This window comes from Sardina pilchardus, chromosome 14 (assembly GCF_963854185.1).
Source record: "Sardina pilchardus chromosome 14, fSarPil1.1, whole genome shotgun sequence".
Lineage (NCBI taxonomy): Eukaryota > Metazoa > Chordata > Actinopteri > Clupeiformes > Clupeidae > Sardina > Sardina pilchardus.
In genome coordinates, this window is record NC_085007.1 from 32800852 (window position 1) to 32813291 (window position 12440).

Sequence of the window (12440 nt, forward strand, 5' to 3'; positions counted from 1 at the left end):
CATAGTATACCTTTAAGGGCGCGTTCACATCCTCCTATAAAAGCCGTCAGGTATCGATGCCAGAATGACCGATGAAATGGAGAAGACGCGTGCGCATTACTTCACTCCAGCGGAGCAACGCCTCCTAATGGAGGCGTATGAGGTTGCAAAACCTAATATCACCAAAAAAGGAAATACGGCTGTTGCAAAAAAACATCGCGAAATGGCATGGCAAGCCATAGCGGATAAATTAAATGCGTAAGTAGCTTATTAAGAAACCAAAAAACGTTTAACAGCCACTGAACCTGGCATTGATTTATAATGTCACATATTGTGAATTTTCTGGCCTAAATGTAGAATCTAATAGAAGTGCCTCTGTGTGACTTTTACAGTAATTTGAGCTTTCGCTGAGAGTAGGATTGTCCTTATTTATCCGTTTAATAAGGTATGTGAGCATGTGTTGTTTATGGAAATGTCATTATTAATAGCCTTATAATGGGACATTCAATAGAGTTCCATGACAGATCAAATATGTCGGGCCAAAAAAGAACTTAAAATATAATAACATTTTGCAGAATGGTAAGTATCACCTATTAGCCAACTTGCGTTTGTAAGAAAATTACAGAAGGCATTATCCTATAGTCTTGGTTTCCAATTCGTCATTTCTAGTCCTATTGCAAATTATTTACACGAATATTCAGATGTCCTGTATAGGCCTACCTGTAGGCTACATCTTGTGGCGAAGTTATGATTCTCTTTCCCTGCGCTAAGTCAATATTGTTGTGCGTAATTTGGCTAATTACGTGCGTAACTTTGACTAATATTGGGTGAGGTGTGGTCTTTTTTGTGTTCTGCCATAGTTAATATTCACTGTTGATATACTGCTGTACACACAGTGCCCGTTATATTTATAAATGACTTTGAATGTGGTCTTTAAACTTTTGCGTATACTTCAGCTGTAAAAAAAAATACGTACACGGTGGGGACGGGAAGCGGTCCGGCCGGGGATGAACTGACACCGGCGGAGGAGCTGGCGCTTGATTTAAATAAAGGAAGGCCGGTGATGGAGGGCTTACAGGGTGGGACAAGTACTGATTGTGTCCCACCAGGGACCAGTGCTCAAGTCATTGAAGGTAGGCCTAATTGGCACTGCACTCGCAAGAGTGACCATTTACGGCTTCATGATCCAGTCCAAGGACTTTGTACTGTTTATTTATGTATTTATTTATTTTCAGTGTCTGGAAACGCACTCATTTTACTTGAGCCAGTAGACCCCGACCATTCCCTCGATTCAGTGAGTAAGCTCAATATTTGTGAATGGCCTATATTTGTCTTTACAGCGGTCGTTACTCGCGCTTCGCTTGCCGTCCTCTTCAATCACATAGCCTTTCCCTGACCATTAAATTAAGTTGTATCACATTTCTTCTTTCTGTCTGTTTTTGTTTAATGGTGCATTTTTATTTCACTTTGGTCGACTTCTGTTTCTGTATAAAGTGCTTTATAAATAATTTCATATTGGCATGACATTAACAAACCAACCAATGTTTTGTGTCAGTCTTCATGACAGTTTATTTCGCCTTGCATCAAACAAAAAACAATAGCCTACCCAGACGAACTGAGGAAAGACAAAAACTTAGATTTCATCTGACATGAACTTAAAAGAATCTGACATATTGGTCTCTGACCATGTGACCATCAGCGTTGTCGGGGAAGAGCGGCATGTCCTCCCAGTCAACCTCCAAAACCACCCTGGGGGGGCCTCTCTCTTCTTATCACTGCAATGTTGTGCAGCACAGTGCAGGCAATTGTGATGTCGCAGGCCCTCTCCGGTGTGACCCTGAGGTGGCGGAGGCAGTTGAAACGCGATTTCAGCACCCCAAATGCCATCTCAATCCGCGCACGAGTTTTGGCATGGGCACCGTTATAAGCTCGCCGGCCTGCTGTATCGGGCTCCGCGAAAGGGGTTAAGAGGAAGGGTTGGCAGGCATGACCCTTGTCCCCAAGTAATACCCCTGCAACTTCTCCTTTAAAAAAATAGTTGAATAGAACAGCAATTATTTATGGACTCACATAATATCATTATAAAGTCAAGTAGCCAATTGTGTTTATTGTATGGCATCATAGACTACATTCTCATTACCATTAGCGAGCCGTTGATGTATTGCAGAGGCCCTGAAGATCCGCGAGTCGTGAACGGAGCCGGGCCACTTCGCCTCCACATTCGTAATGATGCAATCTGCATCACAGATCATCTGAAGCAACAAACGTTTAAAAATATAGGCCTACCGAGCAGCATATAGACATTACTAACGACAGGTAATTATTTGCCAAGACACATCAGCCTACCTGAACATTGAGACTGTGAAAAGACTTTCTGTTCACAAAGTCTCCTTCATGTTCAGTGGGGCATCTTATTCGTATGTGGGTGCAGTCCAGCGCACCAATGACATTGGGGAAGCCTGTAATGAGTTGTTGTCCTATGTGATTTGTCCCAACAAGTGTCCAGGCTCTCAAAACTCATTTGCTATTCAATTATTATCGCATATCTGTTCAGCTTATCATGCAGGACAAATGTGTGGCCTATAGCCAGCCTCTCCTTTGCATCACGAAAGGTTGGGTAAAATAATAATTAATGAAGAAGAAGAAAGAGTGGGCACAGCATCATGTGCTTTGTCATACCTGCAATCCTGTAAAATTCCTCTTTGATGTGGTGGAGTCTTTTGTGGCCCGGGAATGTTATGAACATGTGACAATAGGCTTTGAGGGCTAAATATACCTCCTAATGACACGGCATACTGTCGCTTTGCTCAGCTGCTCTGCATCACCTACACTGTACAGAAAAGTGCCACTAGCAAAAAAAACGCAAGGCCACGCACACCATCTGTGGGACAGTGAGTGTGTAACTCCGCTCTGTTGAGTGTCGAATTCTTGGTCCCAGCAGTCGGCAAATGTACCTTAACCCTCCTGATGCAAATCTGTACCGTTCGAATAAGAAATCATCCGAAAATGCGAAAGGGTCTGCTCTGTCGCTAAATACTCTCTCACGTCGAAAGGCTCTCCTCAAAATGCGGGCCTCCTCGTCAGCGACGTCGGGTAAAAAAGGGCAAGCCATTGTCGGGGGTAAATGTGTCATTTGTCATAGCTTTATATTCTGCTGTCATCGACTTCATTGCAAACACCGGTAAACTGAAGTGGCCATGTATACTCCCAAATTTTCCCATAGGACAAATAAGCTAACCTAATCAAATATAATAAATGAGCCATTTAAAGAAATGTATATTATAACATCAAATCCATCATTTCCAGATAGTCGATGACATATTTTATTTAATCAGCAAGTAAGCTATTTTATACAGGCAGGCCATTGTCCGTGTTCGTGTGTATGTGTGTGTGTGTGTGTGGCTGTTGGCGCAGAAGCGCGTCTTTTTTTTTTGGTGGTGAAAGCACGTCTCAGAGTGACAGCTCATTTAACCAATAGCAGACAAGAATAAACTAAGCCTGGTACTTATACTGCGTTCATGCAGCCCGGAACCTCGGAGGACCCGCCTTTAAAAAGTCCCGACCTCCGAAAAAATTGTGTTCATGAGATCAGTTCGGAAAATAAATACAGGAAACGCATAAATACGTTATTACAACTGCTTACTAAGTGCTTAGTATGGTTGAGCAAGAAGGAAAATGTCTTGGGCGAGTGTTTCTATCTGTGTTGTTAATTTAGTGACAAATTACCTTGCCTATTCGTAATGACAGTGAAATTCACCTCTTCTGTTGTTGCAAGGGAGGCCGTCGTGGTTGGAGAATATGATAGTGACGTCAAGTCGGACACCTCGGGGCACAAAACTTCCGCACGAGTCTCCGAGCAAAAAATCCAACCCGACCTAGCGTTCATGTCATTTTTCCGCTATCGGAGGTCAGAAATTTCCGAAGGTCCGAGGTGCATGAACGCAGTATCAGCCTAGTCAGGAGCAGGCTAGCTTCCAAGTATAAATTCCCATGGTAACTTGAATGTGATCTCTTCTGTGAAACCAAGTCAAGGCTATGTTCATCCAGGATAACCCAGTAGGCCTGTCTAAATCCCCTATTTTGGTTTTGTGAAATATCCCCCGGGAGGGTTTCACCATCACACTGGAGTTCGACCATGACTGTCAGGGACGTTTTGGTATACATAGTATTTGTTACCCAGTGGTGAATGCCTGTTCGTCTACAGTGACTCTTCCGGTAACACATCTCTCCACAGAGGAGGAGTTCAGAAATGTTATGAGTCAGGCAATCACATATGGTTTTGAATTTGGCCGCATATGAATCTTTATTATGACCGCCGCTAGCATAGCTAGCAAAACGGCCATATAGTTGTTGTCAAAGTTTTTTTTTTTTTTCGTCATCAATTCTGATTTTTTGGTCAACAATTCCCGGGTCACCGTAACACCGGGGCACATGAAACTTGGTGGGCATGTAGCCCCAGTAGACTTCTAAGGAAAAATGTTGTTTCGTCCCTGGGAGTCTATTAGCAGAGACCTGCAAACCTGGGCCCTCAAACTCGAAGCAAACACTTTAGGTTAGCTGCTCGGTTACTGTAGCAAGCAGTCGTTTCCTGCCCCTCTATATCGTTGTGTTCGTCAGTTTGAAAATGACGTTTTAAGTGAATAAATGCCCAGATGTGCTGCTTGTACTAAAACTCCCAATGCACATACTGGCTGAAAACAAAGATGGGTGTGCATAGGCTGAAAACATTACAGCTAATAGATTTTTTTGGCATGGTACATAAGGTGGTAGGCTGAAGTTACTGAATGAGAAGTTTATTTTCTAAAATTGATCAGGGACATACTAGAGACCGATGGGGGAGTTAAGAGGGGCTAAAATGTTCACGGCATAAGAGGTACAAGTCAGTGATGCGCGGGTACGTGTCTGAACGGCCCGCCCCACTCCGCCGTTTACATAACATCCGCGATTATAAATTGCAGTGAGATGAAACCTTTATTGCACGAAAGAGCAGACGTGGGGCTTTCCAACGAGCCACTTTGTAAGTTGCGCAAGGACGCACATTGCATGCTCATTGTAGGCTATATGCCTTGATGACATTAAATGAAGAAGTAGGCCTATTTCCTGATTTGGGAAACTTTTAGTTTAGTTTTCTTTCCATAATAGGCTACCATTCTATCTTGCTGCAAATGATCAGACTAGAGAAACACGCGTCGCATCGGCAACTTCGCTGCTCAGTAGCCGAATTTTCGAGATGTCGAGGAAGCCAGCATTTCGAGAAAAAAGCTGCAGATCATAGACAGAGAAAGCATATGCTCTGAGAACAGAACACAACTGCATGTCAAGTGTAGCTGAGGGTCTGTCTACGCTGAAACAACAAGTGCATTTCTACATGTTCGTGACAAAATGTGGGGGATAGAATCGCGTTTCAGTGGGAATGCTGCAAATTCTCATTGTTCAAATTGTCTTTCTCTTCTAAAGACAATTATGTAGGCCTACGATATAAATGACAAAAAATTGACGGCATATTTTTTTTTTTTACCGACCCGACCAAACATGACCCATATTTTTTCTTGACCCATAACCGCGGGTGACCGTGGTCGCCCGCTCGATTTGGATCAGCCCGCGCATCACTGGTACAAGTCCCTAGCGTCATGTCTGGGTCGCTCTGGTCAAGGAGGGCCTGAACATCTTCCCTTTGTTCCACGCTCAGGGGACAGTCAATGTGAGGAACCACTATCATTCCTTCTGCTTCACCATTGTGGTCTATGGCAATATCCCAGTCGATGTCTGGCTCCTCAATGTCCTAGAGAAGAAGCAGAATTTTACATGGCATTTGTGGCCGGTTGTTGGTTTGTTGAGGATAGGCATCTGACATAGAAGTACTTGTTTGCATAGAACAGTAGAAAATCTGGCCCAATTATAAGACATTATGCAATGTTGTCACTTAAACATTTAAAAATATTTACAAAACATGCCTCAATGTTTTCTGGCTGGCCAATGTCTGTGGTCATCAAACCCAGCCACCACAACTGCTTGGGAGTCCTGTTACTTTCAGTCCGGATAGGGTGATTGTTCCAACCTTCCACAAAACTTTCAAGGTCAATCTTCAGTTTGGGAAGAACGACCAGGTGGACACAGAAAAGGTCTTCTGTTGAGTTCATGATAGGCAGGGGTTAATACATGACAAACTATGCTTCAGACTAGCTCCGTGACTCTGATTTCAGTTCGATCCTGTGGAAGAAATATCCAGCAACTGATCCTGTTCCAGATTCCGAAGCATGTTGTAGTACTTGGAAGTGACACAGGTCCTTATATCCCGCCACAGACGTTCGATTGCCAAAATGTACAACAGCCAGAAGAATGTAAAAAGTAAGGCACAATGGCCGTTATACAGAAAGAACAAGGCAGACATTACGAACCTTTGATTGTGCACACTTTTTCCTGACACAAAGCTTCCTGTCAGTACCCCGCATAGTGAACATAAACCTGGCAATTTCAACGTTCTCACTGCCTTGATCACCTCTGACCCTATGACGCACAAGAGATAACGTTTAGTCACACAGGTTTTGTCAGATTTTATGTTTACATGGCAAGTGGTTTAGACACATATACAATTTTTTTTAAAAAAGGTTTACCTTGATGGAATGCCATATCTTTCTGTGGCCTGCTTGAAGGCAGCAAATGCAGTTGAAGCCAGGTTGTTGGTAGCAGCATTGAGGCACATTATCTGTTTAGTTTCAAGAAAACAATAATTGTTCTTCGCAAAATACAACCTAGGCCTGAGAGTCTAGACAGGATGCCCAGGGAGTAGGGATGGCGAAAACTAAACATTTTCTTGACCGACCACCGAGGCTCATTAGCCGATTCGTTTAAAATAAATTATGCTATTTGAAATAACAGCCACGCAATTTCCCAACTCTCATCTCTCTGTCCCACGCTCATACACCCCGGCGCCGCCCTTTCACTCACGTCACTTTTTTTAAAAATCCTACAGCGCCAAACATGAGTCCTGCAAACCAAGGAGCTTGTAAGTGGAGGACAAATGGTTCCTTTGCTCCGAAAATGGCTTGGGTACAAGGTGATCGCGTAGCAAATAAAGGCGTTTGTCTAGCGTTAGAAGCTCATTTGAAGCTGAAATGGCCGCGGCTCACTTATGAAAATGACAGCTTCGAAGAGACGTCACGCAGCTTAGTTTGAGGAAGTGCTAACAATAATAACGAAAGATGATCATTACCTTATCTGTTACCATTGATGACCCTTCCTGAAATGTAGATGTAATGTCTTTCCAAATCTAAGCCCATCTTATGCGGAAAGTTGCCTAGACTGCAAAACGATAAAAACCAATGGATAAAACAGCGCACCTCCAGATTGCAAAAGACGCACCGGCCACCGCTGTGACCTCGTGCCAAATGTTTTTATTGGTTTATTACGTAGTCTAGCCTACAAGCAGGCGTTATGAAAAATTGAGTGTGAGGGATAATTTGTTAACTTAACGCAAAAAAAGATCTTCTTGGAATGAGATGGCTAGCTGTAGTAGCGTTTAGTCCACTGTCTTTAGCCTAATTTAAAGATGCCTCTTTTTTTTTTAACCGACTAACGACAACTTTGGTCGGCTAACGTGGATACGGTCAACCATCGGTCAAACAGTCACCGGTTAACATCCCTACCAGGGAGTCCACACGGTCAGTGTGCGAGTTATACCACGGTCTCCGGGGGAGCCGGGGGGCGGGGCGGGTTTTTTTTTTTTTTTGGGGGGGGGGCAAAGTTTAAATGCCGACCCTGCAACAGCATAGGCATAAGCCTATTATAAAGAGAAAATTCGTTGCACACGGGTGCGATAGGTCTAACAGCTATTAGGCCTAGCCATATTTAAACGAAACACCCTGATGGATCACGTCAACAGATTTCCCAAAAGGGCTACGCAAACTTCTGTGAACTTGATAGTAAATAATCCACGGACCACCAATAATGTGTCTTCTGACTGTTTAATTGAATCAACTTACTTGTAGCCTACGACATATGTGTCGGAAGGTGTCGCACGTCTTCCCCTCGTTCGTCGTGAGTGGGCGTTTCGTTTGAATTGTCAGTAAGCAGTTCATAAGCAGTTCGTTTAAACTTGTCTCAAGTGTTTCTCACAAATGGACCACCATTTAGGCATGTATTTAACAGCATACGAAAATATTAATAGCCTACACAAACTATGCAAGCCATTTTGAAATCTTGTTTTATAAACTACTCAATGCAATTTCAAATCCTCACCAGAAACACCAACAGTCAATGTATTTCTCCAAATCCAAGTTTCGTTTATTTTATGGACTACTAGCTGGTCGTGGAAGAGTTCGTTAAAACATGAATTTGTCAAGTTTCACAGGCCCTAATGTACTACAACAACGAACGAACTAGTGTGAACGAGCTTGTGTGAGTGGGTAGTGGGTGGAGCTGCGGGCAGCGTCCCCACGTTTCAAGCGCGAAAGCAGGCACCTTTTTCATGAATCATGAACTCAAAATACAATTTTATTTATCTGATTTTACACCTTTGAGGGAAAACCATGGTTAAAATATAATTTATTTGGCAATCATTAATATTTTAGAGCTCCCCCAAAATTTCACAAACCATGTTTCCAGGGGAGCTCAGGTGGCCACTAGGGGAGCCATGGCTCCCCCTGCTCCCCCCTAACTCGCACCCTGCACACGGTGCATTGTTGCAGCCACTCTCCTTCACTGAACGTGGATACCCATGGACCGCAACCTCCCCTTGACCATACGGTATCCTGCGGTTGGCATCTCAGTCTTTATGGTCCGCACAACATTATCCAGCTCCTCATCGTCCATGTTGTGGTAACATGATCTAGCAGAAATATCAAATTCCACCATCCTTCTAAACACTGTCCTCCTTGACACCCCGAGCATCCTTGCTATGGAGGGAACAGGTAGGTTTAGCTCTAAGACTTCCTCCAAGCACTCCCTATGTTCCCAGGTACTGTTTCAGGCTGGACACCAAAATTGTGCTGCCTCTCCAGTTAGTCCCTGACATGCCTAAATAGATTCTCTAGGGCCTCTAAAATGTCTGTCTGTATATTGACATGCCTTGACAGCGCACTACACAAATACATCTCCTGCCTACACATAAATTCAAAATAGTCTAAATCAATAGGCTCTCTTCGAACCAGTTCGAACTTGGACAGGAGCCGGGTCAGGATCTGTCTCCTAATGGTGTCCTGGAGGATGTATAACATGGTGGATGTATAACAACAGCATTTACCATATTCGGGTCCGTCATTACGCAAGAACAGTCTGCCAAAAGCAAGATAAGAAAGTGGGGTTGTTAAAACAAACAGTTTGCCACATCTCTGAAAACTGTATTTCCCCCTCCCAGTGTATAAAGCCCATGCATTCTCATTTTTAGCCTATGCCTACAACGTATTAAACCAACTGCACCCAGATTGGTTGAAACCGGTAACATGTCATTTCAATTCCGGTTTAATGCTTTTAAATTGGAGCGAGAGCAGAGTATGTGCTTGGTCACTGGTCAGTCAGTCGCTGCAGCCTGCAGGCCTGTGGATGTAGGCCTACAAATCAGAGGCGATTGCTCATTGAGTGCAGGGGAGGCTCAGCCTCCTCTAAAATATCACGGGAAATTGCATGAAATAATGCCTATTATGAGCTACATTAGCAAGCCTAATATTCCAACTAGAACATGCTAAAAACGTGTTCAACTTCATGGCTATATCGTTATAGTTTCGTTTTGCAACAAGGTTTTGCCTGTCATCTATCGTGATTTCGCACGTCTAATGCATTGCTGTGACGACACGATCCATTAAAATCCCCATAGAGGCTCGGCCTCACTGGACTTCGATGGCACTACGGAGTGGGCTGGTCTTAGTGCAGGAAAAGCTAGATTAATATTGGATAAACGCCGCAAAATCGTCATATCCAGGGAAGCCCGGCCTCTCTGGGGGTGAATAGAGCTCCCCAGTCCCGCCCACAGCCTTGTCCGGAAGTAAAAATCCAATACAATTTCTCCATTGACAATTGGAGAATAAGCCATAACATCGTAACCGTCCATGTGTAACAGAATGGGCTACGCCCATCAATTGTTTTGGCGTCTCCCATCTCCCCCTGTGCTGGATTGGTATGTCGGCGTTTCTCTTAATTACGGGGTGGACCCAGGCACCTATATGTAGGAACGCGATCACTGCCTGGACGTGCTACCTCCTATCTCTCCCGGCTTCCGGGACGTGTATTAGTTTGGTGTGGATGCCCGCTTGGCTGGTGTAGCCACCATCAGGTGAATGCTCTCTTCAGTAAGGTAAGCTATCCTGTGTTCAACCGTGCTGTATGTTTAAAGCGTGTACGATTTGCTTTTACACCTAGTGTATTTCCACTTCCGCGTTTGTAGAGTGTGGTCTGTTCTGTTGGCGTTGAGGCCGGTGTAGCACTGTTGAGCCTGGTGCCTGCCTTAAAGCAGCGTGAGGTAGGCTTGCGAGCTAAACTATTTTTTGCCTAAACCGATCTCCATTTACCAACGGAAAGCCTAATTACCTGCAATCTGGTATTAGCAGTGTGGTCGGAGCTAGCAGCGCCTCCTCGTCTTCTCCTCAACTTGATCAAGAGCAAAACCTTTTTCACATCGGTATGTATGTGATTCATACATTAAATGTAATTTACGATCGTCATTGTTTGTGACTACTGTGTATGCACTTGTTGATGTCCGCAGATGTACGACGTCGGCTGGCATCTCCCAAGTGTCTCCACACCACAACAAGGCTGCTGTTCTGTCTTACGTTAAGTTCTCCATAATGACTTGATGTGGGCTTATTGTTCGCTCTGCTAATTGTTGGTTCTGTCTGGTTCTGGTATTGTCTGCCTTACCGACTGGGATTAAGTGTGCATACTTCATGTTGTCTTAGTGTACTGCATGTCTAAGTCTGCTGGGCCGTGTGGTGCCTATTTTGCATGTTTAATTGTGTGCTTGCTTTTCTTATGTGCATGTGGTTCTTGTGTTAATTTTTGGTTGTTGATCCTGTGCTTCCCTCTTTCAATCCTTGTTCAATGCATGAACTGCATGGCTTGTGCTGCATGCGCAATTCATCCCCATTGTAACTAGCCTACACTATTGTCCCTTTAGTGTAGTGGCCATATCGCCGGAACGGCTACTGTGCATGTGTGTGCATGTGCGTGGGTCTGCTTGTTGGTAGTGTGTGTGCATGCATTGGTCCGCTTGCGTGTGTATGTATGTATGTATGTAAGTTTGTATGTATGTGTGCAGTGAAGTGACTCTTCCATTGGCGTGACCAGGGTGGTTGCACTGACCCGGCCTGGCCTCTGGGGCCTAGCGTCTGTAAGACGGCCATCCCCGCCTCCAGTGCTTGAAAGCTAAGTACTACTATACTGTTCTTGCTAAATTATTTGCCATACTACTATTGTGTTCACCACAGCTCTAACCACAGTGTGTCTCTCTCTCTCTCTCTGGTCCTCCTCTGGACAGGTGCAGTGTGCATTAAGCGAGCGGCAGGCTAACCTCCAGGTGGCGGGGTCCCTTCACGTTTCCTGTCACACATCCCGGGTGTCTGTCTTTACCTTTGGAGTGCAGTGTGCTTGCAGTGTGCTTGCAGTGCGATCCTCACGTGTGGCGTGTGTGTGTGTGTCCTCTGGACTCCTCTTCCCTCCTGTAGTCCTGCCAGTCGTGGTAAGCCCTTGCCCTGTTCCAATTCCCCCTCCCTAAAGAGAGCCCCTAGACATTGTGTGCTAGCTGACGTGCAACCTCGCTGGTCACCGTATGTATTGTGGTGTGTGTATGATCTGTGTCTTCCATATGGGTATTGTGCATTGAGATGGCTGTGACCTCTCCATAGTTGTGTTTTTATGTTATAAATAACAACCTGTCAATAAAAGTATATTTGTGGAATTTATGTCTCTAGCTTCCTACGTGTTGCGAACCTGTGTGCCCTAAATTGGATGTAAGGGTTAGCATTGGCTTAAATTATTTCCTAGGGGTGACCCTCCCCTAGGTGGCGTAGTCGTCCCTAAATTATACTAAATCTCTTGCCCCTGCTACACATGGTAGACTTAAAACCAGCTACGATGTGACTAAGCGATTATACCTGCTCATATAGATGTCAAAAGTTAATGGGGGCATCAACCTTGTTGAGAAAACAATGCTTTATTCACGATTTAACGAGAGAGTACTACACTACCCGACACCCTAACGTGTAAAACTGGTGAAAGCAGAGCCTTTGATTGGTAGAGATCGCCGTTGCCATGGCAATGCCAAACAAACTGTACTCTGCTTTTCCCGCGCCTATCGTCCAGCTTCGTCTCGCTGGAACTTCAAAACTTAAAATGGCTGCAGGGCTGATCAGGACCGATGTGTGGTCTTCCGAAAAATAACGGTTTTCTCATCTTGAAGGTTGAATTTACTCAATGGAAACGGTAGGAAGTAATCATCTTCTTTTCTCAGATTAATATGGAACCATGTTAAA

The 12440-nt window shown here is 44.4% G+C and overlaps 1 pseudogene; it reads right to left on the reverse strand.

The window, feature by feature from the left end:
* Positions 1 to 1710: 1710 nt before the first annotated feature.
* Positions 1711 to 3091, reverse strand: LOC134100405 (putative nuclease HARBI1; annotated as a pseudogene).
* Positions 3092 to 12440: the final 9349 nt, after the last annotated feature.